Here is a 26,541-nt window from a genome sequence, read left to right as displayed (position 1 = left end):
CACATATGCAGCTTACAGACTGTCTGCATGCGGCATATAGATTACACGTATGTCGCGTACAGGCTGGCCATATGTAATGTATGGACTGGATGTATGTAGCTTGTAGATTGTCCATATGAAATATACGGATTTTACCTGTATCGCATACGTATTGCCTTGTTGTAATATATGAATTGGACATATTCAGGATCTAGATTGTACGTATAGTGCACCATTATTGAAGTGCTGCAACATACTGAGAAATGCATGATACATTCTTACTGTAATGTTGCCACATATTGTTTTTCTCTGTATGGAAACAAAAATAGCTTAAAATATGGTTGATCTCCTTTGTGCCAATAATAATAAAATTAAAAATACTACACTTTTCAAATTTTAGTTTGGAGCAGTGAAACTGTCCAGAGAAATGTATTTATCTGCAGGGTGTAAGTTTGGACTTCCTGCTAATTCTTTGGAAAGCTACTGCAAAGCCAAGTGTTGAAAAGTGGCACAAGAGTTAATTTTAAAATTATTGGCACAAAGGAGGGTAACCATATGTTAAACTATTTTAGTTTTCATACAGAGTAAATCAATATGTGACAATATTACTGTAAGAATTTATCATACCTTTTGCAATAACTTAGTTGCAGCACTTCAATAATAATGCAAAATTCACAGCCATGTACAATCCTATGTTCAAACTCAAAAAACACTTACGTACAGTCATTTATTAAGCCGTTATCATCCATTGCTTGTACAGTCACGAAAGAAAATATTCTTCAGTTGACAAAATTTGTTTTCCTAAAAACTCAACAATAAATTAACCTATCAGAGTACCGACTTTGGCAGGTTGTCAAGTTATAACTATTCGAAGAATAACAACAAAAAGATCCAAATTAATTAATTTGTTGCCGAGCTATTGGCAAAAGAAAATTTGTCAACTGTCAAATACTTTCTTTTCCGTGTGTACTATATACAGACGACTTTACCTCATTCTTTTCCTTAATAATATCCTCTTCCAAAATGCAGAAGTTGTTACCACAAGAGGCGTGAATAGGATTTTCCAGAAATAACTTCTCTGAACATTTTAATTAACAGATAAGTTATTTTTTAAATGAAGCTATAATTAAAAACATGGTGTCAGCTGAAAACGTTTTCCCTCACAAGATGATTCCTAAACAGTACTCCCCATTAAAAATGCAACTTCAAGGAGACAGGGTAGCTACGCCAAAGTTCCCAAGCCGATATCTAATAGTAAGTGTCGAATATGCTTAACCCTTAACATACCAAGCGGGGTACTCTAGGGACCCCAGAGAGTGATATTTGGTGATACTGCCGCAATTATAAGAATCAATTTATTCTCGATTTTTATATGTATCCTGCAACCCTTTGAGATATCAATTACATGATTAGATCAACGATGCGTTTCTTTAAAAAATACCAAAAATAAAAACACACTTCAAAATGTAAAAACTTCATTGTTAAACCTGTGTTTCAGATTTACGAACACACAAGTATGAAATTGTATGAAGAACTGAATAGTGTTCAAATATACATAATATTTGACGTCAACAATGTTCATTTAACTTAAGTATGCTTCTAGACATCCAAAAAATAATAGTTGGAGTAACCCTCTGCAATACTATGTTGAGAAATTAAAATAATACTTGGGGTCCCCAGAAGACTCCAGCTTGGTAAACAACTTTGACGACTTAGGCTTGCTACGTTAAGGGTTAAACTTACCGCTGTATTCGCTGTGTGACAACGTGGTGATAGCAGAGCAGAACTGACCCAACATTGACAACCAGAACGACTGTAACACAGCGAGACATCGAGAGGATGTTCTCTTCTGGTATGGTAAGCCATGCGTCTTACGATCCAATGCCACAGCTCATCAACTGTAGCTGGCGGAGTTCACAGGTATGAGAAGCTGTGCAGCCATCGACCAAACATATTTATCCTTCCCTGCTCTACACATTCTGCAAATTTGGACTTTCCTGGATGTATCCTTCTTAGTTCAACATTTTAAGTAACGAGCAGTGTAATAGTCTCATACATTATTTAAAGAAAGAGCGATGATTCTCAGAATTACTCGGAAGTTTCTAGTTTACAATTATATACATATATAGATATAGATATAGCTATATAGATAGATAGATGTACAATAATTTAAAACGGTTATATCAAAGTTTGCATTCAGAGAACAAAAAGAAGTATAGCTCTCGGAACATTGATTTTAGCCAGATAATACCACTAGTAAACTCAACCACACTCAGTACCGTTAGTTGCTTGGTATTGTCTATGAGGCAGAGATCATCGTATCTCATTGCGTGTAGATTTTTGTATTTGTTTAACACTAAAAATTGTTTGTCGCTAACCGAACCCAGTAACATATATATACCGACAGGACGTACGTTAGTCACAAGGTTACATGAGTGAAACACTAAATTATTCGATTGACACTTGCGGCCTTGTCAACACTAGAGAAAGGTACAAAGTGATTAAATAAATACGAAACATAGTACATACAAAATATAGCGATGTATGAAGTCTCCTTTTCATACGATTTGGAGAAAGGATACATCTGTAGAGAGCAACATAAATGATTTCTCTGGATAATTTGGATTAGTCCAGAATTCGAACAAAAATAATTTTGAAATTCGTTAAGTCCAACATTTTTTCTTTCTTTCTTCGGATTCTCAATAAAGTTGACTACTGAAAAGCTGAGTTACAGATTTTATGTTAAAACATATTCACTATACCATTGCCTTATTCACAGAACAATACATTAGTTATTAATGTATGACTGAAATAATAGTGCTTCGTGCAGATTTACTTTATCCAATCGGAATTGCACAATGATAAAAAAAATGTTGCAAGGTATAATGTTCTTACTTACAGAGAAAAAGAGTTGAAAAGACCTTTAACTAACAAACATTTTCTTTAAACAGACATACATTTATTCTAATTTATGGAAGAAAGAAATAATTTGCGGAGCAGTATATTTATTAAGGTTACATATTTGTACAAAAGAATGTAAATACAATCGGGTCTGTCTTCAGAAAGGACGTGCTTTTAGCCACAAATTACACTGCTTCTTTTCGCTGTCTTTCATGCAGAATCCTGGTTTTGTTTTGATACATGAAATACCTGAAACAAAAATCCAAAAATATTTAAAATGTTACATTTTAAAATATTTAACATTTTTTAGATTAAATGGACAAAATCTGTTCGGTCAGGTATGGACTTTTGGGTTTCTGGTAGAAAAATGATGAATTAAAAAAAAAGTGTTTGTTGATGCTGAACAACTCGAAATGTATTACTATGCAAAAGTAAGTGGGTACCCACTGGCGTTCGAGGTACCATGGGGTACCTAATATGTCTGCATTTTTAGATATGTGGAAATATATGTCTCTAAAATGTAAAGAACTGATATCTGTTTAGTACAGAAAACCGCAACTCGGTAAGCCTTATGGATACCGAGGTATGGGAAAATAAAGGACAACACCATAGAAGTGTGAGTTTTGCGTACTAGATTGTGCAGTTTCGAAAACGTAATTACTGAGGGCTATCAACAACCTCAAAAGTAGTTTCAATTCAATACACTACACACACGTCCTTATGGGGGTTTTCGGGTACTATGGCATTCGCAGACCTCCCATTTCTAAACATTCTAAAATATATCTTAATAAACTTATAAAGAACGTTACAGGTGTGTGTTTACCGAAACCGCAAGTCGGTATGTTTAACAGTTACCGAAATATGGTGAAATAAATAGGAACACCATAGGTATGTGGGGCTTCCATACTTGACAGTAGTTTAGAAAATTAATGAAAATATGACTAATGGCTATCAAGATATTGTCAAATAAAGGGAGGACCCACACAGTTATGGGGTTTTCGTGTTAGGTGGTGAAATTTCCGAAATCGATCATGAAATCTGAATAAGCACCAGTAGCAATTTCATCCTAAAGTAACTGGGTATTTCCATGGGGTTTTAGAACATCATGGGTCTAAAAAGATTAAGTTTTAAAAGCTTTGGAAAATATAATTTGACATTTGTAAAGAGTATTAGAAAAGAGAATAGAGTTACCCAAAACTTCCAGCCAGTACATCTTACAGCTAGAGAGACACCGTGAAATAAAAGAGTATTAGATCTTGAAATTTCATAAAACAACTTTTGATCTTAATAAAAGTTAAATAAGATGGTACTTATATGGGTTAAGTGAGTACCTCACACTCGTCAGGGCAATTCCGATCGAAAGATTAATTCAGCTCGAAGTTTTCTTCGGGTAAATCCAAGCGTGATAATTCCTAGCGTACAAAAAGAATGAAAATTCTTTGTCAATATCTAATATAGCAACCGAGATATAAGTAATTATGTATTTTACGAGGTCGTAAAAATGGAGACCCACATGGATTTGTACTGTTGAGTCTTTGCTGTAAGAAGAAGAAATTTCAGAAAACTACCGTATACACCTTAATAGACAATTAAATGGGTGGAGGCACGGTGGCTTAGTGGTAGAGTGCGTACCTTTGGTGTATTGGGTCCCTGGTTTGATCCGTGTCCAAGTCAGTTTGTAGTCGACATTGTATTCGTGGGTATTCTCGGTGTACTCCTTTCCTCCCACCTTTACACTCCATCAATTCTATCATCAACATTCACTTGCCTTAATTTCATTTTAAAATTAAATGGGCAGTTAAGTGTGATCGTATCTCTGTGGATTAAGAGAATACTCCAGTGTAGTTTCTGCAAAACATACTAGGTACACACCCCACCACTAAGTTACTGTGTCCTCACTGATTTAATTGCATATTAAGGTATATACAGTAGGTTTTTGAATTTCTTTCTTATAGCAAAGACCCAGAAGTACAAATCCTTAAAGATCTCTATTTTTACGTCATAAAATAAATGACTCGTTATATTTTGGTTACTATATTAGATATTCACAGGGAATTTTCACTCTTTTACACAGCTCGATGAACCTTTGGAACTGCCTGAAGAAAACCTAGAACTAATCTTTCCATCGAAATTGTACTGAGGTACTTACTTAACCCATAGAAATACCATCTTATTTAATTTTGTTGGGACCAATAATTTTTCCGAAGTTTCAACATCTCATACTCTTTTATTTCACGGTGTTTCTCTATATGTTAGATGTACTAGCTGCAAGTTTTAGGTAAATACATATTTCTAATACTCTTTACAAATGTCAAGTTATATTTTCAAAAGCTTTTAAAATTTAATCTTGGTAGACTGTAAGATGTTCTAACACCCCATGGAAATATCTAATTACTTGAAGATGGAATTGCTACTGGTGTTTATTAACTTTCCATGACCGGTTTCGGAAATTTTATCATCTAATACGAAAATCCCATACCTGTATTGGTCCTCTCTTTATTTGACAATATCTTGATAGCCGTTAGTCATATTTGAATTCATTTTCCAAATTGTACCTTCAAGTATGCAAGCCCCACATACATATCGTGTCGCTCTTTATTTTCCCATGTCTCGGTATCCGTAAGGCTTACCGAGTTGCAGTTTTCGGTAAACAAATATCAGTTCTTTACATTTTAGACACATGTATTTCCATATATCTAAAATGCAGAAATTAGGTACCGCATAGTACCCCTCTACCCCATTGGGGTACCCACTTACTTTTGCATACCAGGGTAAAAACACCAGTGGTCGTTACTTTAAGGTTGAAAACATACTCTTTTGTCTCTTCTGTGAGCACCGTGAATCGGTCGGAGCTGTACCATAGTTGGAAAGAGACACTGATCCTTCCTATATATGACCATGTAGTCAGAATTCAAAATCGAATAGCCGTTGAAGGAAAAACAATATTTTAAAATCCCTTGTATTGCACCGGTAGTAGTCATCTCAAAATCGAAATGTTCCAGTGGTAGTTAGGGTTTTGTACCAGTGTTCGTCACTCAAATAACTTGACATAATTTATTCAGAAACGCACTGTTTATCAGTTTAAAATTAAGAATAGAGTATAAAGTACTAATCTTAATAACTGTGCATCACTTTTGGCACTCAAGAAAGAAAATAAAAAAGTTTTTACATACTTTTTAAAGCAATTTCAGTAAGAAAAATGTTAACTGAATTCAAAAGTTAACTGTATATTATTTTAACGTTAAGAGTACAATATTAATTACTATGTTTAATAACTATAGTGACTTTAAGCACTCAAGAATGAAAATAAACATGTTTGTACATACATTTTTAATACAATTTGAGAAACAAAATAAGTTAACCGAATTCAAAACTTAATTATATATCACCTTAAGATTAAGAATGGACAATAAAATACTGAGGTTAATAATAATGCATTAGTGAAGAATGAAAACAAAAATGTTTTTAACTACCTATATTGTATTTACATGTTGTTATTTCTCATTAACATGCTTTTTGATAACGCACGATATGGGCTAGGGGTACGCACGAGAAATGATTTGAGACTGTCACCTCTCGCAAAGGTGTCGCGAAAGTTGTCTCGTCTCGAAAACTGTATCTGTTTCTATTGGAAGAGCTATGTCTCGTCTCGAATTTCGTAACAAAAATTCGTTACACATGCAGTTTTGTGTAAAAAGTGAAATGTATAAATACAGGAGAGAAAACATTGCAGACAAACATTATGTTAGTATATTGAACATACTTTTTTGTATGTGGTGCAAAATATCTTCATCTATGGGGTTACTTTGCACCAAAGTTTATATGAAATGAAATCTTTGAGTTTTACGTTCCACGATTTTGCCGGGTATGCTAAAGGAGACTATAATCATGAGAATGAATGAAATAGTAGAATGAAAACTGTGAGAGAAAACGGGAAAACCCCGAGAAAACCACACACAGTGTTTGTCCAACACAAAGCCCATTTGGCACGTGCTGGGATCGATCCAGGAACTCCACGCAGGAGAGGTGAACGCTCCATCACTGAGCTACCACGTCCCCAAAAACACAACCTCAGAATATACTTCATATAGAGTAGAAATGAAATGAAATCTTTGAGTTTTACGTCCCACGATTATGCCGGTTAGGCTAAAGGAGACGGTGATGATGAGTAATGAATGAAATGGTGGAATGAAGAAAGTGGGAGGAAACGGGACAACCCCGAGAAAACCCACGCACACGGTGTTTGTCCACCACAAAGTTCACTTGGCGGGGATTGGGATCGAACCCAGGACCCCAAGCACCAGAGGTGAACGCTCCACCACTGAGCTACCGCGACCCCTCATATAGAGTAGAAGTAACAAGATGTAAAAAAAAAAAAAAAAATGGCCCGTCTGGAGGACATGTAAGCTAAACACCAATACAATTGTTACAGATTTATTTACTTGCACTGTTTAGGCTGAACATCGCAACACCAATATCATTATGTCACATCCTTTCAAAAGTATGCTAACTGCAACGTAGACCTGCTTTGCTTCGTAATGTCCAAATAGTTGATTACTGTGCTCGAAAGCAGGCAAGTAGCATACAAATTTATGATGTTGAAGGCGTTATTTTTCACAGCTATGGAGAAAAGACATGAAAACGAAAAATAAAAATAAATCTTTGTTTTACTTCCTACGGTTATGCTATGTATGCTGACAGTCACAAATGAGTATTGAAAATTGATGATCTTGGAATACGATTTGGTGGAATAATGAGGGGGGGGGGGGAAATAGACATTGATTAAATATAAAATTGAAAAGAAATAAGGGCCTGACGCTCAAATATTTATCTATCTGGCAGCCATCTTGATCCCTCTAAAATATCATGAAGTACTTGATTGATTCTAAACCCAATAATAGTAATAGTAATTATAACAATAAACACAGAATATACCTAGATATACTTTACGCACCTTGAAGTGTAGAAATTAATGATTGCAATCCTCAGCATTCCAATAGTTCTTTGGTTTCTCCAAATGAAGATTCGGACATCGGTTTTCTTCTCAAGCAATAATGGGGTACAATAATCAGTTGCAGTCCAAAGCCGTCACTAAGTTAAGCATGAATATAAAAGATTTTGTGTTAAATATTTCAATGTAAATTTCATGAAATAGAATTTATTAGTTAGTTACATACAAACTCTTACGCATGTAAGTCAGAATCTACTTGTAATAACTTGTAAATTTAAACAAACTAAATTATATCTACAGTTATAGGGACATCAAACATATATTCCATAAGATATATAGGGTGTCTCAAAAGTCCCCTGACATTAAGTAACTCGATTATTATCAGAGTTACAACAAAATGTAATTGGGAAACCGTCTCCAAATATGATGTTTCCAATGTAAGTTGAAGGAATTTTCAAAATCGGATGAGCTGTTTGGCTGTACTCTCTTTATGCGTCCAATGTTAAATGAAAATGCAACGTTGCCATTTACCTGGACCCACAACATAAGTGAATGAAGTTACTGATTTTTACGCTAACATGTCGATGGCTAGCCCCCATTTCAAACAGTAACTTCATTCACATATGTTGTGGGTCCAGGTAAATGGTAACATTGCATTTTCATTCCACATTGGGCGCATAAAGAGTACAGCCCAAACGGCTCCTCCGATTTAAAAAGTGTTCACTTTAGAATGAAAACAACATATTTAGAAATGGTTTTTCCTCTTACGTTTTGTTGTAACGTCAGAGGACTTTCGAAACACCCTGTATACATCATACGAAGTTCCTTTCTAAATTCTACACGGGTGTAGTTTAATTGAATGTGAGATGGGTGATACACATTAGGCCGTTTGGAAATACTCTCACAGACGGCCGCCATTTTGGATTAAATTTGTTTGTTATAAACTGGTGGGTAATGTGATATATATATGGCCACAGGCTAGAATTTTCTCAGTATGTCAAATATGCAATCAGATTCCATGGAGCTTAATTTGGTGAAAAGTTATTGCCAATTGAACGTTGTATTTACCTCTTTCTTCTAGATGTAGAACCATACCGTTAGCACGTGAGGAATGCATCGAAATATTCAAACTGTGGAGCGGGAGGAGTGCCTGTACAGTGGTTACCGATTGCAAACAGAATCATCCACAATGTGACTGTGTTACATGTTGCAGTGTCACAGTAATTAACTAAATTTGAGGAGACGGGCACATTCGTGAACATACGTCGTAGCGGACGATCGTAGAGAGCTACAGATGAAGCAACGCCTACGGCAGTGCTGACTTCTTTCTCGATGTGGCCCCAGAGGAGCACACGTCATTTATTAATGCAATGTGGGTTGAGTCATAGGGTCTGCGCGTGTATAAGTGCATCCGTACAAGGTGCAAATGAAGCAACATCTCCACGAGAACGATGTTGATCGCCAAGTGCAGTGAGTAATTATGGTTAACATTTTTATGCAAATACTCTTTTCAGATGAAGCTGACCTCTACGTAAATGGGAAGGTTAATAGGCAGAACATGCACAATTGGTCACCTGACAACCCCGCGTGCAAGACCCCTCCAACATGACCAGCGCAAAGAAAATTAATTATGTTGTTGGCAGACAAATGAGGAATACGTCTAATCAGTCACTTTTTCATTCCATAAAATTAACTGCGGAATAATACCTCACGCTCGTTCGTACAGGGATAGATATTGCGAGCTGCGATGCCCGAGGATGGTACATTCTCGCAGTTTTTTCAACACCATGGCGCTTTCTTCATTATGGATTCGTATTGCGTCACTACTTGAACAATTTTCTAGAACATGGGTTGATCGACGAGAGGCAGTTGAATGGCTGCTCGATCACCGGACCTAACGCTGTTCAATTTCTAGCTAAGTGGAAAAGTTAAGGCTATGGTTTGTGCAGTAAATATTCATAATTTTTATCATCTAGAACAAAGTATCGCCATCGTCTGTGCACAAATTTGACCCTATATCCTACTTTGTGTCCACAGCAATTGGAAGAAGCTTCTGCAAATGTTTATTGCTCAGTAGGAACATGTAGAACATATACTATAACCAGGGGTAAAAGTGGACCTGAAAAGGTGGGGGGACGGTAGGTAGCGGCATCACTCCACGCCGTTCCTCCTGCCTATCTCTGCCCATTGTACCATTTTAGGATCTGGGGGACGTCCTACATATTTTTCGAGGTGGGGAACTGCGTCCCCCGCGTTCCCCCTAGCTTTTACCCCTGACTATAACAGGGAAATGTGTTCGAAGTGGGAAAAATCAGAGGCGGTGTGTTTTATTACGATTTTGACTCGACATATCGGCTATCTAAATGTTCAAATGCAGTGAGGTGTGAAGCCTACAAGATTGCATTTCTATTTACATAATGTCTGAAAACCACTGGAAAGCTTCTTTTAGTTACGGAGAAAAAACGGAGACTGATCCATCCATCGTGAACAACTTTCTGGAAAAAAATAAATAAAAATAGCCCTTACCTTGTATCAGAGAATTATACACGAAAGTGCTCAAAAACCGACTTTCAATATTAACAATTTCCAGCGGGAAAACTCCTGGACCACACACTCGAATGAGGGGTATTTCAAACTCCCGTAAGATCTGCCCCCACAGCAATCCCCTAAATCCGCCCATGCTCAAAATACGACGCTTATAAGAATTCAGACAAGACGACACATACATACATACGAAAGAAACAATTCAATACGGCACATCAAAATATAAACTAGATGAACTTCTTTGAAAACACCTCATTTTACAAACAAAAGGTAGAAAAAGGTAAAAATGTCAGTATTGTCAACTTAGAATCTACATAAGAAATAAAATCTTTTTATGTGCAAAGCTATTCGTCAATACGTATAAAAAAGGGATTTATTAATGGTATTTAGCATTTATTCTTCCGTGAAGGTTTATCTTGATCACTAAAAAACCAGAAACGGTATGTCTCTATCACTGGAAAAAAAAAGAAGGGTATGACATACCACTACATATAGTCTCACTTGGTTCACTGCCAATAACATTTCACCAGAATAAGTTACATGATATCTGATTGCATATTTGACATCCTCAGAACATTTTAGTGCATGGCCATGTATCACACTACCCACTTATCGTCCGTATTACAATTTCGAATCTAAGATGGCGACCGTCCGCGTGATGTAATCCGAAAGTATCCCTCTGGGCCTAATGTGTATCTCTTATCTCGCAATCAATGTAACTACATCCCTGTAGTTTTCAGAAAGGATGACAAGGGACTTCTGATGCATCCTGTATATAATAGTTGTATCAATAATGACGGGTATACCGGCTAGGCTAAAGGAGACGCTGATGATGATATAATGAATGAAATGGTGGAATGAAGAAAGTGGGAGGAAACGGGAGAACCCCGAGAAAACCCACTCACACGGTGTTTGTCCACCACAAAGTTTACTTGGCGCGAGCTGGGATCAAACCAAAGACCCCAAACACCAGAGGTGAACGCTCTACCACTGAGCCATCGAGGCCCGACAGGAATATTTGTTGAAGTCTACTGTCTTCTTCAGTACCAAGGTTACACAAAAATGAGCCTATGGTTTTGATGGAATTCGAACCAACATTATATGTATACTCTCTCAGCGAGAATCAAAGCTGGCACCAAGTTTACATATGCGCGCGCATTGTATTTTACTTATATAGCTCACAGAGCTATGGGCGAGCAAGCAAGGCACGTGCCCCGGGCGTGTGGTTGGAGGGGCTACTAAAAGAGAGGTTATATATTAGTACTTTTCCATTTTGGTGTTTAATACTTTTCATCAGAGTGCGAAATCATGAAATCAAAGTGGGGGAGACTGAAGGACTGAAGAGAGCGAGAGAGAGGGGAAAAAAAAGCTGCGCAGTCTTACACTTCAAAGAATTGTAGTGAAATGAGGTCAGAATTCAAGATGACATTCGGATGCTTGGCACGAAGAAAAACATTGCAAGCAATTTTGAAAAAAAAAAGAAAGAAAAAAACTTAAATAATGTGATATATTTTGTAGGCTTTGGATATGTATGTTTTAGTTGGCATCAACAATTATTGGTGTGTTTTGTCACAATTGACAGTTTAGCGAGAGACTAGGCTAACTGACAATTTTAACTTTCTGAAAGAAAAGGAAACAAATGAAAACAGCACGTTTCAAAGGATACGACTGATATTCATAGTTTGGTTTAGTATACAACAGGGGTGGATCCAGGATGGACTACTGGGGGGCGGTGGGTTGTAATGCCACTACTTACAAGATAGAGCTACTTTTAAGAGATTCAACTCTGGGTGGGTTTTATTTTATATTAAAATACACAAAGTTTCCTCTTCTTGGGGGAGATAGACCCTCCCTGGATCCGCCCCTGTCTCAGGACAAGCCACACAGACAAGTGGTTGAGGCAAAGGTCAATTAATGACATTAGTATGCTGTTCCGTCAAAATCTCAATCTTGACCTGGATGTAAGTTAGCCTGGTCTCTCACTGAACCCCTCAATTGAATGTTTAATATGTAAATTAGGCACTTCTACATCACAAACAGTAAATATAACCTACCTTATTCTACGTTTTTAAATGCATTTCTACAACTGATTGTAACTTTAAAGGTTCTCGTGAAGATTAGCTGGCGGAGGTTACCTAACATAGCCACGAGTTATCAAATTAACAGTTGTGCTTCGTGGGTGATGATAATGATCCTGAGGTTAGATGTTAAATTGGACTCGAGAGCGGAACAAGGGCTGATCTTATTCGTGTCTCAGACGGGGGGCATGGAATGGAACGAATATGAAAATAAGGTTGCTGTAATAGTTTTTCATAGGGTTTGTAAGATTTTCGAAACACTTGGCATTTTTTTTTATCAAGACTTGACATTTTTTAAAGATAAAAATCAAGACTTGGCAATTTCAAGTTTCATCCCCCTCCCAATCTTGTAATGCTCGCTACGCCGCTGTAAGCAATGCATATTTTCGACAATATTCGTTGTTCATCTGTTTCCGCTGGGTTCCAACGTGGTGAGCTGCATATGGGACTTTTAATAGTGTTATTATAATGAGAAAGAATTGTAAATTATGTTGATGTTCCTAAAAGAGGGAAATTGAAAGAGAAATTAAATTAAAAATAAATAAGGGAGAGAAAAGTAATTACTTGAAAATAAAAATAAAGTCTTTGAGTTTAATGTCCCACTATTATGCTGTTAGGCTAAGGGAGTCGGTGATTAAAGCAAGTTAATGATTATGGAATATTTGGTGAAATGAGAAAGTGGGAGGAAACCAAGTCCCCGAGAAAACCTACGAGCACGTATATGAAAATGAAGTAAAACATACACTGGACTATGCTTTCTTTGTCTAGCAGAGTCATAGTTTGGAATCGAAAATGTGTTTTGAATCCTTGTATTTAGAGATTAAGAGTGTAAGTAACGAAATCACTTAATACATCCATTAAGATTTCGGAAAGCGAAATCTAAATTTAGGTAAGCTAACTCCATGTACTAACTGCTTGCATCCGCTTCGTACATTGTTCGAAGGGTCACGAAGCAAATCACCTCATTTAGTCTACACATACCTAGTACTAGCGTTAATTACCTGCTTCGTTGGGTGAAAATAAGAAAACCAGTAATACATGTATGTTACGTTAGTCAGTCACTTTTTTTACTATTACGAAACGCTCTCTCATATCGGTTATTTTCGATCATTTGTAAGATCCGTCTCCCCTCTTTCCCTCCCCAAGTTGCTTGGCTGAATTTTGATTTAAATAGTATCGGAAGTGTCACTGTCCATTTCTGCGCCCCCGAAAACAATGGATTTAGATTAGGATCAGTTCACTTAACTTAGTAAGCCTACAGCTTTGGCGCGGCTCGACTTGTTGGAAAGCAATCCAAAATCTAAACAAATATATCGATGTCATTGGGGTTTACTAAAGTGTGTCGTAAGTCAAGAAGATTGAGAATCACTGCCTCGATTATTCACTTCAATTAATCATCAAACTCCTTTAACCTGAAGTATATAATCGTGGAATGTTCAATTAAAATTATAATTTTATGGCATCTAGAAAATGCACATATCGTACATTACGTTACATTACCATTCAATCGCAATAGGTTATTACAGACATGTGGTTGGCTTGAAGCTTAGCGTCCTATTCAGCGCCAAGACTGTGTACTACCTACACCTACAGCATAATATGGAATCCTACTCGCATGATCTTCGATCAAGATTTGAATCAACGGGAGGATGAAGATTTTCCCTCTCGTCAAGTAATTTCCCCAACTCGCCAAAGAATTTCTCCCTTGCCGGGAAAATATGTTCCCTCATTTCATATTTTACATATTATATACTATATATTATACCTTGCATCACTGAGAAATAAAAGGCTTGGATTGTATATCTGAAAAGTCGCCCCCTCCCCGCAGGCACGTAGCCACGATTTCGCAATACGGGAGGTCTGTGACGAAATACTGTGGTTATCACACCAGGGGTTCGATCAATCTAAACTATTTTACTGACAACATATCCATATTGATTTGTTAGGACAATAAAATGAGGATATGTTAGTAAGTATTTTAATTAAAGAATTATGAAGAAATCTTGCGTAAAAGAATAGAAAAAAGTATTGACAAAGACATAGTCTTCCAAGGTCATTCGAACTCGGTTCTTCTCGTCTTCTTTCTATTTCTCTTATCTTAGTTCAATGCCGTCAAGGATAGCAACGAGATCTCTTTCTGGAGTAAAGACATCCTATAAAATGGATTAGTGTTGCCGCGAAATTCAAAATGGTTCATATTATTGGTAATTCTGGGCATTGCTTAAGTTCTGACAGGCTATCTGAAAGAACCGGTTTATCGATCGTCATTTGTAGTCCATAGGGTTACTGGCGCAAGTCCCGGGGGGATGAGGACATGTCCCCTCCAATCTTAGAACTGGGGGGGGACTTTCCCCTCAATAATCCGATTTGAAATGCGTTTTTTGGAGAGAAATGTGATGATTTGTGTCCGATTGCCACAAAGGAAAGTAAGATGAAATTGATGTCCCCACCCCAGAATAAGCCTTAAATCTGCCCACCTCAGAATTTTGAAGACAACTCTGCTCCCCTGATCCTCCGCAGCATTGTTTTTCAACTTCATACAGTAAACCCTCGTTAACACGAATATCAAGGGACTGAAAAATCAGGAGTTCGTGTTAAAAGAATTCGTGTTAACCGGGGACACAAATTTTATTATTCGAATACATTTTCTCCATACATACACACTACAGTATACAGACTATACATACCACTACAGTATATTATGTATGTCATAGAACACACTAGAGATGGTATCGAGACGAGACTTAGTAGTCTCGGTCTCGTCTCGGTTCCAAATTCGTGACGAGACCAAGACTATTCTCTGTCTTGATACCATCTACAGAATTGTATCGAGACGAGACTGAGAGTTTCGGTCTCGTCTCGATTTCGGAAAGCACTCCTCGGTCTCAAATTCAAGTTAAAATCGAGATCGAGACTAGTGTAGGTCTCGGTACCATCCTCTGAAAAGTGAAAACACTACAGTAAGTTTATTAGCCTATCTTCGAAGATTTAAAAAAAAATCTTCCACGCAGAAAATCCAGGTCAAGTTATAAAATTGATAACTTCGCTAGCAGGGTGAGTACCGCTTGTAACGGAAAGGTATTTATGATTGCTGTCACCAGTTTGGAGTTACAGGGGAGAGAAGATGTTTTGTCTCGAGCTGTCGCCAGCTCGTCTGCCAAGCACCTGCATGTTCAGCGCTTGACAGAGGACAGAATCAACACCTCATAAGAGGAAAGATATCTGTTTCTGGTTTTTCTCTTATTTACAAGGCAATTTTCGTCTGTATAAATACTGTATGACAAAAACTGATCTGGAGTGAAATCTGAAATAAGAAAAATGATGTTTAAAAAAATCAAAGGATTGGAAGTTCGTGTTAAATCAAAACCTTTACTGACTCAAGGGACTAAAAATTAGTTCGTAATTCGTGCTAACCGAAATTCGTGTTAACCGATAAAACTTCCTATAAGATAACGTACAGCGATGCCGGGACCGAAATTTTGTTCGTCCTAACCGAGTGTTCGGCTTAAGCGAGTTCGTGTTAACGAGGTTATACTGTAATTTGAACATCCTTAAAAAAATTATGAGAACTGTCTTACCCGTCCCTCCCAATGTTGAAGACAGATTTGCGCCGCTGCATACGGTTAACATGGAGCTAGATGGAATTCGGAATGTTCCGTTATAATAATATCCAATTTCAACTTGATCCGCCCCCCCTCCCCTTTCCTCCACACAAAGCTCCTCGTAAGAAAGAGTAACCAAAACGCTTATTGTAGCTTTATATTTTTGAGGCTGATTCATCTGTTTCTTTCTGTTTCATCTTTCCTTAATATTTTTCATTTCTGGATCCGAAGGGGGGGGGGTCTGGACCCACCCCTTGGCTACGTGCCTGCTTCCCGTAAAAAGCTTCATTCGAACCCTGAATCAAACAACTCCATCTGTAAAGCAGTGCTGAGTTGATTTTAATATCCTTTTCTGCAACGAGGCTTATGAGACGTGGACTTACTGATTAACATGGACTCCGAACCACTCCCGCCGGGAATCGAACGCGGGTTTCCCACACCAAAGGCGCGTACGCTAACCGCTTAGCCATGAAGGAGCTCATATCTATAGCAGTGTAAGCAACAACAACAACAACAAAAAGAAACACACATACATACTAGAACAACAACAACAACAAAAAGAAACACACATACATATTAGAAGTTTGCGCAATTGGGGATCAAAACATTCTCAATGAAGTATGAGAAATAGTAAACGTCAAAGTGGGCTTCTGCTTATTCTTTACTTCGTTAATACTTAATTCCTTCTAGAAATAGTGAAACAATACTATGAAGACACAGTACTTAAACATAATCGAAAGAATAAGACAAGGAAACAGAGTAATTTCCGACTAATTAAACTAGTCATATATACTATACCTAACTGTTACATTGTATTTCTTACCATATTACGAAAGCGATATAACTTTTTTACCAGCCATAGAAGCTGGACGCAATCCAATACTGCAATTTAGACGCTGTAACGAAAGCTGCAAGTCAAACGCCTGACACTCAACTGTGTAATAGCTGTTTCAAGCGGCCTACAACTTATGACCTTGAAACTATGTGCTAGTAACCAAATTAATGCCAAGGTACGATACAAACACCCCAACTTGCCACAATGACGTCAACACAAGGAAAAAAAGAAAAACATCTAATTTTTGGTTCGAAAATTATGAAACAATAATAATAATAATGTAATTCTCAGGAACTCAAACATTAGTTAACTAGAGAACATAACAAGCAAAACAAAACAAAACAAAAAGAATCTTAAACGTGAGCTCTCCCTGACTGCTGTTTTTAAATTTCAGTGAGGCTGTAAAATATGTTTTGTTTTATTGTTAAAAAACAAAAAGAAAAAGAAAAATAAAGAAAGGAAATAAATTTTGTTGCAAATATCCTAGTAAAAATAGGTTTCCTAGACACAAGTGGCTCCGCGTAGCGTAGTTGCTAACGCTCTCGCCTTCGGTACGAGCGGACCCAGGTTCGATTCCGGTAGGGGCACTCGGTCGAAAAAGTATCAAAAGCTTTTAAGTCCAGACATCCTGAATGAGGCTTTCTTGGGTTTTCCTCATTTCATACCAGGCAAATGCCGGGTAGTACCCAACATATAGGTCCCAGGCCGTTTGCTTCCTTCCCTTTCCCCGGATAGTGTGCTCACCGAGGGACGTCATAACTCACATGTGACGGGCTAACAAGGTCATTGATGCCGAAAGCCCAGAAATCTAAATCCTAAATCTTCACTACACAAGAAAATGTTCGCGCTGAAAACGGTTTCTTAGCAATTATGTTAAGCAGTCCTGTAGTAAATCTCCATCAAGTAATAAACCGTCACATATAAAAAGGAAAGAATAAACACATAACATTCATTTTGCGTACCTTGAAATGTAAAAAGTTACAAAACATTAATATTCAAAGATTTCTCAAAATTCAGATTAACCCATTTCTTTCTCCTCAACCATTAACGAGTTACAATAGTAAGAATTGTGGTCATAAATCACATTACTTGTTTAGTACTATATTAAAGCAAGTTATACTAAAGGAATATATAATTAATGGAATATTTAACTAAAGTGATAATTTACTATTGCACTTACCCAGGCTTTCTTTCCTTCCGCTCTTCTTTTCCGTTTGTAAACAACCTCGTTTATAAACCAGCTCGCAAGCATACGACAGTTGTTTCATGACGTCATCTATGGTGCAAGAAAGAGGTGTCTATAGGCGGTCAGGACCTCACACACAGATGGACGTATATAACATATAGCTGAAGTATTTAACATACGTATACGTATATAAAATACGGAAGATTGTTAGATATCAGACATCCTGCAGCGACATGATATAACATCCAAACGCGTTAAAGGCAGTAGCTGTGTAGCATATGGATAAAGTACGCTCCGTACAGATTTCCTTAGTAAACATAACGAATCCTTGTATTTGTACAATATACCGCTGTCCGGATAATGGATTTTTCTCAGTGTGGTTTCCAAGGGGGGGCAAGTATAAGCGACGTTTCAAAAATAGTTTCAAATTTTGCTGTAACTAATGTAAAAATTCTATTGGATTTTCGATATTCTGAAGTAGTATACATTTTCCTCTAGAGGGGGCGAGCGCCCCCTTGCCCCCCCTGATGGGCGTCCTTGATGGTGGTTATAAAAAACTTAACTGTAGAATTTCAAGAATATACAGAACCAAAAGTTCCAGATGTGCAACCTTTAATTGTATCATATAAATCTAAGTATTTCTCTTATGTTTTTTTAAGTTTTATTTTGTTTCAAAAAGAGGGTATGGAATATTTTGAAGTAAAAATACTACATACAATTTTGTTAGTTATTTGTATATTTTTTTAAAAGAAGTTTTTACTTTTAGGGTTGGCTCGTTTACACCAGCTGTTTTTTTTAATAACTGGTTTAAACCAAAACAGAAAAAAAAAATGCGAATCGTGTGAACTTCATGGTGACGTTTCCACATGTCAAACCATCTGCATTAGTCTTATTTCCTTTTCACCTTTTCTCAAGGTGTCCCACGTTCAATTCTCGGTCGAACCACAACCCTTCTTTCATGTGTAAACCAAGTAGCGGTTCGAATGTCACTATAAGTGAAAGTCTTCTCCTTGATAACCTCGGTATTACGTAAGGATGTTAAGCCTAAACATACAAAACGAAACCAAATTATATATTTCTGCATGCCTGTTGTTTTATAAAGAAGCCAAGCTTGCTTAAATATATTGATTGAAATTGGTAAAATTTATCGATTGCCTACGTAGCTTCCAACATTAGCTTAGATTGGACTTTCACGGCATCAACCACTAATTAAATGACTTTTTGTGATATAGAGAAGCGAAACAAAGTCTGCTTTATCAATTTAAAGCAGAATTAAAAAAAAATCCCAAGCAAAAAAGCGAAGCAGAAAAAACAGTTTTTTTCAAAAAAAGCCGGTTTTTTTTTTCGAGTCCTTGCATCTATATTTTCCACGGCACGGCACTGTCCAGCCTTCTTGAGCTCTCCTACCAAAAATTTCAGATTTCTAAAATTAACATGGTAGTTCCACCTAAGCACAGTTAACAGAGAAAATTCAAAGAGATTTGTCGTCTAGCCCCATAAATGCTAGACATATATAATTAAAGCAGCCATTAGCAAAGTTTCTACTATTTTACTCGATTGGTATTTGCTGTTCCACGATAACTCTCGTAAAATTTATTCAATTTTGATGAAATTTGGTATGTCTCTTCCCTCCACTTGCTGAAACATTCCTGTTGTTCGGAGTTGTAATCCATCAAATATAAGGAGTAAAAGGGGAGCATGTCGCAAGTTTACACGTGTTCCTGCAGGATAATTTTCCAATCTAAGCTGCTCGATTCTTTTGTAATATGTCATACATTTTCTTTAAAGCCTCACAATCCCACTCCTCATGAAGCTGAAGCTGAAATAGTAAATAATGATGTTGAAGTATTCCTTCCCAGGGGCGTCATTTAGAAGTGCAGGAGGGGGCAATTGCCCCTCCAAGAGTTTGAGGAACACGTATACTTTAATTGATTGTCTACTAAATAATGTACTAATACAAAACATGAAAGTTTTATGTCGGTGGTGCTCTTGTCCCTCAGGTGAAGTTTGAAATGACGCCGCTGTCCCTTCCCCCGATTCGATTTAGAATTACACAATAACTTTTATAAAATTTATTCGGTTTTGATACAACATTATGATATATTGTAGATTTTCGTCGACTTTTTTTTTCCGTAATCCTCATGTGGTTGGGGTTAAAACCAGTCAAGAATATTTTGTGAATTTAGCCTCATAATGTGATATTGATGGAAATAGTTCACTAGATAAAAACTACTGCTCGTGGAGAAAGAGAAATGCACGCAGTAGAACCTTACATTCCGAAGCCTAACCAAACAGAAATAGAATACACACACACACATACATATATATTGGTATCTATGTATTGGTATTGGTATATATATATACAAATCCAATCGTTTCGACGAAATTCCGGCTGAGTTATCTTCACTGGAGGGAAAAAATGTGGAATGAGATACACAATTTCATTCTTCTCTTCTAGCAAAAGGAAGAATTGCCACAAGAGTAGAAGAATCAATCATTGTTCCAATTCGCAAGAAAGGTGTCAAAATTGATTGTAAGGGATCTTTCTCCTCCCAACATCCTATAAAACCCTTTCAAACAGTCTGTTAGTAAGATTAACCCAAATACAGATGAAACTATTGGAAACTATCAGTGTGGATTAAAGCAAAATCGGTCAACTATCCACTAGACAAATCCTCGAGAAAAAAGGGATACAATACCCCAGTTCAGTGGTCGAAGTGAGATGGTATGCGGTGGTATGCCATACCGCCTCTGTTTTTTCAGTGATCCAAGACATACCGTCAATGCAGAGTAGATGATAAATACGACGAATAGCTTTGCACGTAGAAAGGTTTTATTTCTTATGTAGAAAAAATTCTAAGTTGACAACGCCGATATTTTTATTATTTTGTTACCTTTTTTTTTTTTAAAAAAAAATGAGATGTCGTTAAAGAAGTTCATCTAGTCTATATTTTGATGTGCCATATTAAATTGTTTATTTCTTATGAATGTGTGTGTCTTCTTGCCTTAAATCACCCGATTTTTATAATGAAAATCGCTGATTAAAATCGAATCGAAATTAAAATCGAAAATATGAAGTGAAAACAACAGCCAGATTGTATAACTGTAATGTATCAAAGTTTAAAGCAGTCGAATCATACCGAACTGAAGTCTAAATCAACTTATATGCTAGGCTTCTAAAATATTATCTAACTTAATTCTCTGAGTTTCGAACCGGTAACGGGATAATCCTGCTTTCTTAGCTTCGTAACATAAGGTTTGTAAATCGTTAAATATTACACCAGAGAAATCATTGTTCGACACTTAAGACGAAAATTCGCTTCTGTCTGTCTGTTCCCAGATAATATGGGCGATTTAGTAAGGTCCGATCCCCTCTCCGAAACTTAAAAATTTTGTACATATTGCTTACTTCAGGTCAAATTTATGTATTTTGTCACTGAATAAAATCACTTTGACTTTGGCGCTCACTTGCTTTATGTTCAGCTCCGTTATGGGGCGTTTACACTTAGTCGATTTAGTCGCACGACTAAATCGACTCGCTGCATTTGCCACTAAATCGAAGCAACTAGGCCGAATCAGATTGATGGATGTGTTCAATTATTTCAACCACAGAAAATAGAACGTCTTTTAATTCAGTTGCCAGTCGATTAGTCGCCTTCGATCAACAAGCGATTAAGTTGAAGTCCCGTTTACACGGTCGATTAAGTTGAAAGTGACGTCAATTCAACTGAATCGAACGCAAATCGACTAAGTGTAAACGCCCCATTAATTTCAGGGTTCTTTAGCAATTAATTTTCTCTCCTTTCGACATAATTATGATTGATGTACTGTCCAAAGCCCCTGGGCAAGGTGAATCTTGGTAGTTTGTCTTTGCCATTGCTTTCCATCGGGTAAAGAGGTCCTGATGTAGGGACTAGGGATCATAGTTGAATTCAGCCCTATCTCAGCCCTATCTAAAAGCCCCCGTAGTTTTAGTGTCACCCTCCTGCGTTGCATAAGTGAAGGTGTGTTTGTGTGTATGAACTAACGGTATTCATGCCCTCCTTGAACCTGGAACTATTAGTGGTACCTGAGTGTAAAGTTTGAATTAAAGTGCTTAGGAACCTATGGTTTAATGTAGATTTCTGACCACTTTAGAAGGGTTCGAACTCAGAACCCTCTTGATACAAGGATTTGAGCTTCACTATTGCTCCACCGGGAAAATCACCATTCGACATTTAAGACGAAAATTCTTGTGTGTGAGCGTCTGTATGTTTGTTCTCAGACAATAGGGGCGTATTTAGGGGAGTCCGATCCTCTCTCCGAAAGGGAAATTTACGTATTTTATAAAACTATTCGTAACTCGAGCTAGTTCTAGTTCGCCTGTTTTTTTTTTTTTTTTAATATGTCTCTGCTACATATCAATAACTTTTGTACAAAAGAAAAACAAAAAAAGAAAGAAATAAAAAGTGCCAAGTTGATAAGCGTTGCTGTACTTTTTCCTTAATTCTTAAGAAACATTCATGAAATTGGAGGATATCCTTCCAAGTATAAGGTTGAAGTAAAAGATTGTGCTTTAGAATATAATGTACATTTATAAGCATATCATTTTTTCCGAATTCATAATGATTGACTTGTACTTGTAAGGATATCCTTCATTTTTTAAAGTAAATGATGTCAAAACAACTGAGCATCTAGATATACAAATAGCTTGCCCCTCACAGAAGCTTGCTTAACCTTGAACTACGCAAGGTGTGCCTGGGAGGCTCACTCAGGTATATTTACACACTAAACATATTTATGTCAAGGGAAATGAAATTTCTTGTATTCCTCGGGACACTGTATTCCTCGGAGCACATCATATAAAACTTTCAAGTTGCTTGCGCGGTTTCTGTGACGTAAAATTTTATTAGAATAATTAGGTCGTGAATTGACGCAGGATGTGTCTCAGAGGCACAAAGGATGATTCTAATATTATGTATTATTTCCTTCCTTTATGGAATACATTTGCGATGTGTTTGATATCAGTTTTACATTGAATATGAAATAAATCCTCAGATTGTACTTCATGTCGTATCGTTAACTTACAATATTGTAAATGGACGTCACATGGTCCAATGTGTACGAAGCTTGCTTCTAATAGTTTTATTTTATTTATTATTTTTATTATTGATTTTTTACATGTAGACTGAATCTAATTTACTATTCGTATCTATTATTGGTTGTACACGATTTGCTTATTGTTCTGCTTGTAACAACATATTCCCTCAAATGAATTGCTCCAGTTTTCAGATCTTGATTTGAATTGAAAAAGGTTTTATTCATGTGGTCGAGGCTCAGCATGTTGCTGCTCTAGCAATGGATAGGGAACATACTGAAGTACTGACGAGTTGAAGTAATCTGTGCTTAAATCTCTGTCGTGTGCTGTAGTAACATAGTATTAGTGTGTAAGATTGCTCGACAGAAACTGTCTGATAAAGATATACGTGTAGCCTTGCGAGAACATGTGGATTCTAATGGTGATAGTGACTGTATTCAAACGGATAGTGAAGTGGGCCATGTTAGTGTAGAGAGTGAAGAGTCCGATAAAGTAGGCCTCGACAGTGATGAAAATGGCAATGACGACGAGAGTCCTGAACTATCTAATGCGGGTAATGCTTTCTTTTGAAAAGATGGTAGTGTATACAGTAAAGAACCTCCATTGCAAGGAAAAGTCCCTAAGCATAATAGCTATTATAAAATCACAAATGAATAAAGTAAAATTGGCCCCTTTGCAAGTTGTTGAAATTCCGGCTGATTCTTTTGAACTGTACATTTCGGACGATGTCATAATTATAATGGTGAAATATTCAAATACTATGGATAAGAAAGGTTGTGCATCGAAAAATCCTCTAGTTCGTTGGAAGCCATGTGACTGTTCTGAAATAAAGGCTCTCGTTGGGCTGCAGATTTAAAACGTAATTACTCGAGCACAAGAATATTATGGAATCGCTTATATGAACCACATATATTTCGAGCAACAATGGAGGTCAAAAGATTCGTTGATCTCACGATATACTTAAGGTTTGATGATGCAACAACCAGAAGTGTAAGAAGAGGAAAAGATTAATTTGCAGCCTTCAGGGATTTGTGGGATATTGCAAATGTTAACCTAGGGAAGTTTTATCTACCCGGAGAGAAACTCATAGTTAATGAGCAACTAGTGGTATTCAAAGGAAAATGTGGGTTTCGAGAGTATATAACGTTGAAGCCAGACAAATATAGAATATTTTTGGGAGGATTGTTAATCCAAACCAGTGTATCCATTGAAAGGCATATCTTTCCTTCGGAAACAGAAGAAAGAAGAGAGGAAACGTAATGTGGCTGAATATGTTGTAGCGGGTTTAGTAGAACCATTTCATAGTACAAAAAGAAATGTTACTTGCGATAACTTTTACGTTTCTTCCGCTAGCAAGAAAAATATTACAAAATGGTCTGACCATTGTAGGCACTGAAAAAATAAGACATTTATACCAAAGGAGTTTCAACAAATACAAACCGAGAGAAAGAAAGTTCAATCTTTATTTTCACAAGACAATTCATACTGGTTACCTATGTGCCTCAAAAGAAAATATCCGTAGTGTTACTATCAAGTGTGCATCACTCCAAATTTGAAATGTGTAACCTTGATATAATGATCAAAATCAACATTATTCTAGTATTCTGTCACATATGTAAAGGTTCCTCAAATAAAGTAATACAAAAAATGTGTTATAATGTAGAGTGAAAATGTAATTATAAAATGTATTGAGATAAATGAAATTATATACTTATTCAAATATTACAAAGAAAAAATAACGTAATTCTTTAAAAAGTGCAAATATACAGTATATTAAAATAATTATAAAAATTACCAAGAGCCTCAGAGGCTCACCTTGCGAATTTTCAGAAGGAAAATACCTTGCGTAGTCTAGGGTTAATCAGTTTGAAACCGTTTAAACGTATGATGTTATTTATCTGTGCTTTCTTTAGCGATTAGATTACGTCATGTCTTCCGCAAGTGGTAGTGAGAACGAAAGTGAAATAAACAAAGCGACAAGCAACGAATTACAGTTTATAGCAGAAGAAATTTCCAATGCTCCAGTCATTTTGGAAAACTCACAAGTTCCGAAACTTAAAAAAAGGAAGGATGAAGCCATTGAAACTACATACATTGCAAAGGTACAAAGCAAATTTCGGCCGACCGATCTCAATCAAATTTTCAAGATACATGAGATTCGGATCTGGAAACATTTTAGTAATTTCACTTTAACGGTAGATCCTAGGGAAGGGGAACGTATAAATAAAAACAAATAAAACCTAATCACTTTTGAACCACTCAATCAATCTCGACCAAATTTTCTACATATATGAGGGTTGGGTCTTAAGTGTTTTTTGTTGTTTCACTTTGACGAGCCAACCTACGGGAGGCGGAGGGGGAGAATTATGTAAAAAAAAATAAAATAAAATTAAAATAACTGCCTTTTGACTTCATCACTCTTAAACCACCCAACCGATCTCAATCAAATTTTCATCATAATCCAACTTCAGCCCTGATAGTTGGGGAGGGGAAGGGTACAACGTAGGGGAGGGGAATAAACAATTAAAATGCTCGAAAAAGACTAACATTAGTGTCAAATTCACAGATTTAGGATGAGCTGAGATTAACAGTGATAATTCTGATGCCGTGTGCCACAGCACGGAGGAGGAGGAAGAAGAGCTATATATGCTTTAGGGGAGGAGGAGGGGAGAGAAATTTAAAAATGATCAAATATGACCGATATTAGTGTTGAATCCATAGTTTTCGGGGTCGATGAGAGAAACAGTGACACTTCTGATGCTGTTTCAATCCAAGTTCAGCCCTGATAGTTGGGGAGGGGGAGGGTATAACATAGGGGAGGGGGATAAACATTTAAAAATGATCGAGGGGAGGGGAATATATATATATAAATGATCAAAAATAACCAATGTTAGTGTCGAATCCATGGTTTTGAGGGTCGCCGAGATGATCAATGATCTTTCCTTGCTGTTAATCGATGCCATTAAAAAAGAAAACAGTATATTTCACGGATACCAAACACACGAGATACGGAGTTGTGCATTTAAATTTTTATTTCAACCCAGCGAAGCGGTAATATATGCTACAGGGTGTCCAATATACCATGCAACCCGGAGTTTGGGATAGTAGAACATTTGAATCTGAAGTGATACACAAGCAGTGTTGGGTAAGTTACTTGTAAAAATGTAACGCGTTACAAGTTACTTTACTTTCTCTTAAAATGTAACGCGTTAGTAACGCGTTACTTGCCTCAAAAAAGTAACTGTTACTTTACTTCGAAAGTAACGCGTTACTAACGCGTTACTTTTAGGTCCGAAACTTGAATATGTGGAAAAAATCTTATTACTTCAGTTTTCCAAACTGCTATTACTACCGCTATTATTATTATTATTATTATTATTATTATTAT

At 36.7% G+C, this 26,541-nt stretch overlaps 1 long non-coding RNA gene across 1 annotated transcript; it reads right to left on the bottom strand.

The window, feature by feature from the left end:
- Positions 1–3,025: 3,025 nt before the first annotated feature.
- On the bottom strand, positions 3,026–16,990 carry LOC145679808 (uncharacterized). Its single transcript, XR_014130563.1, has 3 exons — positions 16,879–16,990; positions 7,835–7,971; positions 3,026–3,129 (listed from the first exon to the last, which is right to left on the bottom strand). It is a non-coding gene; the product is annotated as an uncharacterized LOC145679808 (long non-coding RNA).
- Between the last annotated feature and the right edge of the window lie 9,551 nt (positions 16,991–26,541).

The sequence above is a fragment of the Thermobia domestica genome, chromosome 2, assembly GCF_964235325.1.
Source record: "Thermobia domestica chromosome 2, izTheDome1.hap1.1, whole genome shotgun sequence".
In the NCBI taxonomy this organism is placed as follows: domain Eukaryota; kingdom Metazoa; phylum Arthropoda; class Insecta; order Zygentoma; family Lepismatidae; genus Thermobia; species Thermobia domestica.
The sequence above is the reverse complement of the archived record's forward strand: the minus strand, read 5'-3'. Positions and strand labels throughout refer to the sequence as shown.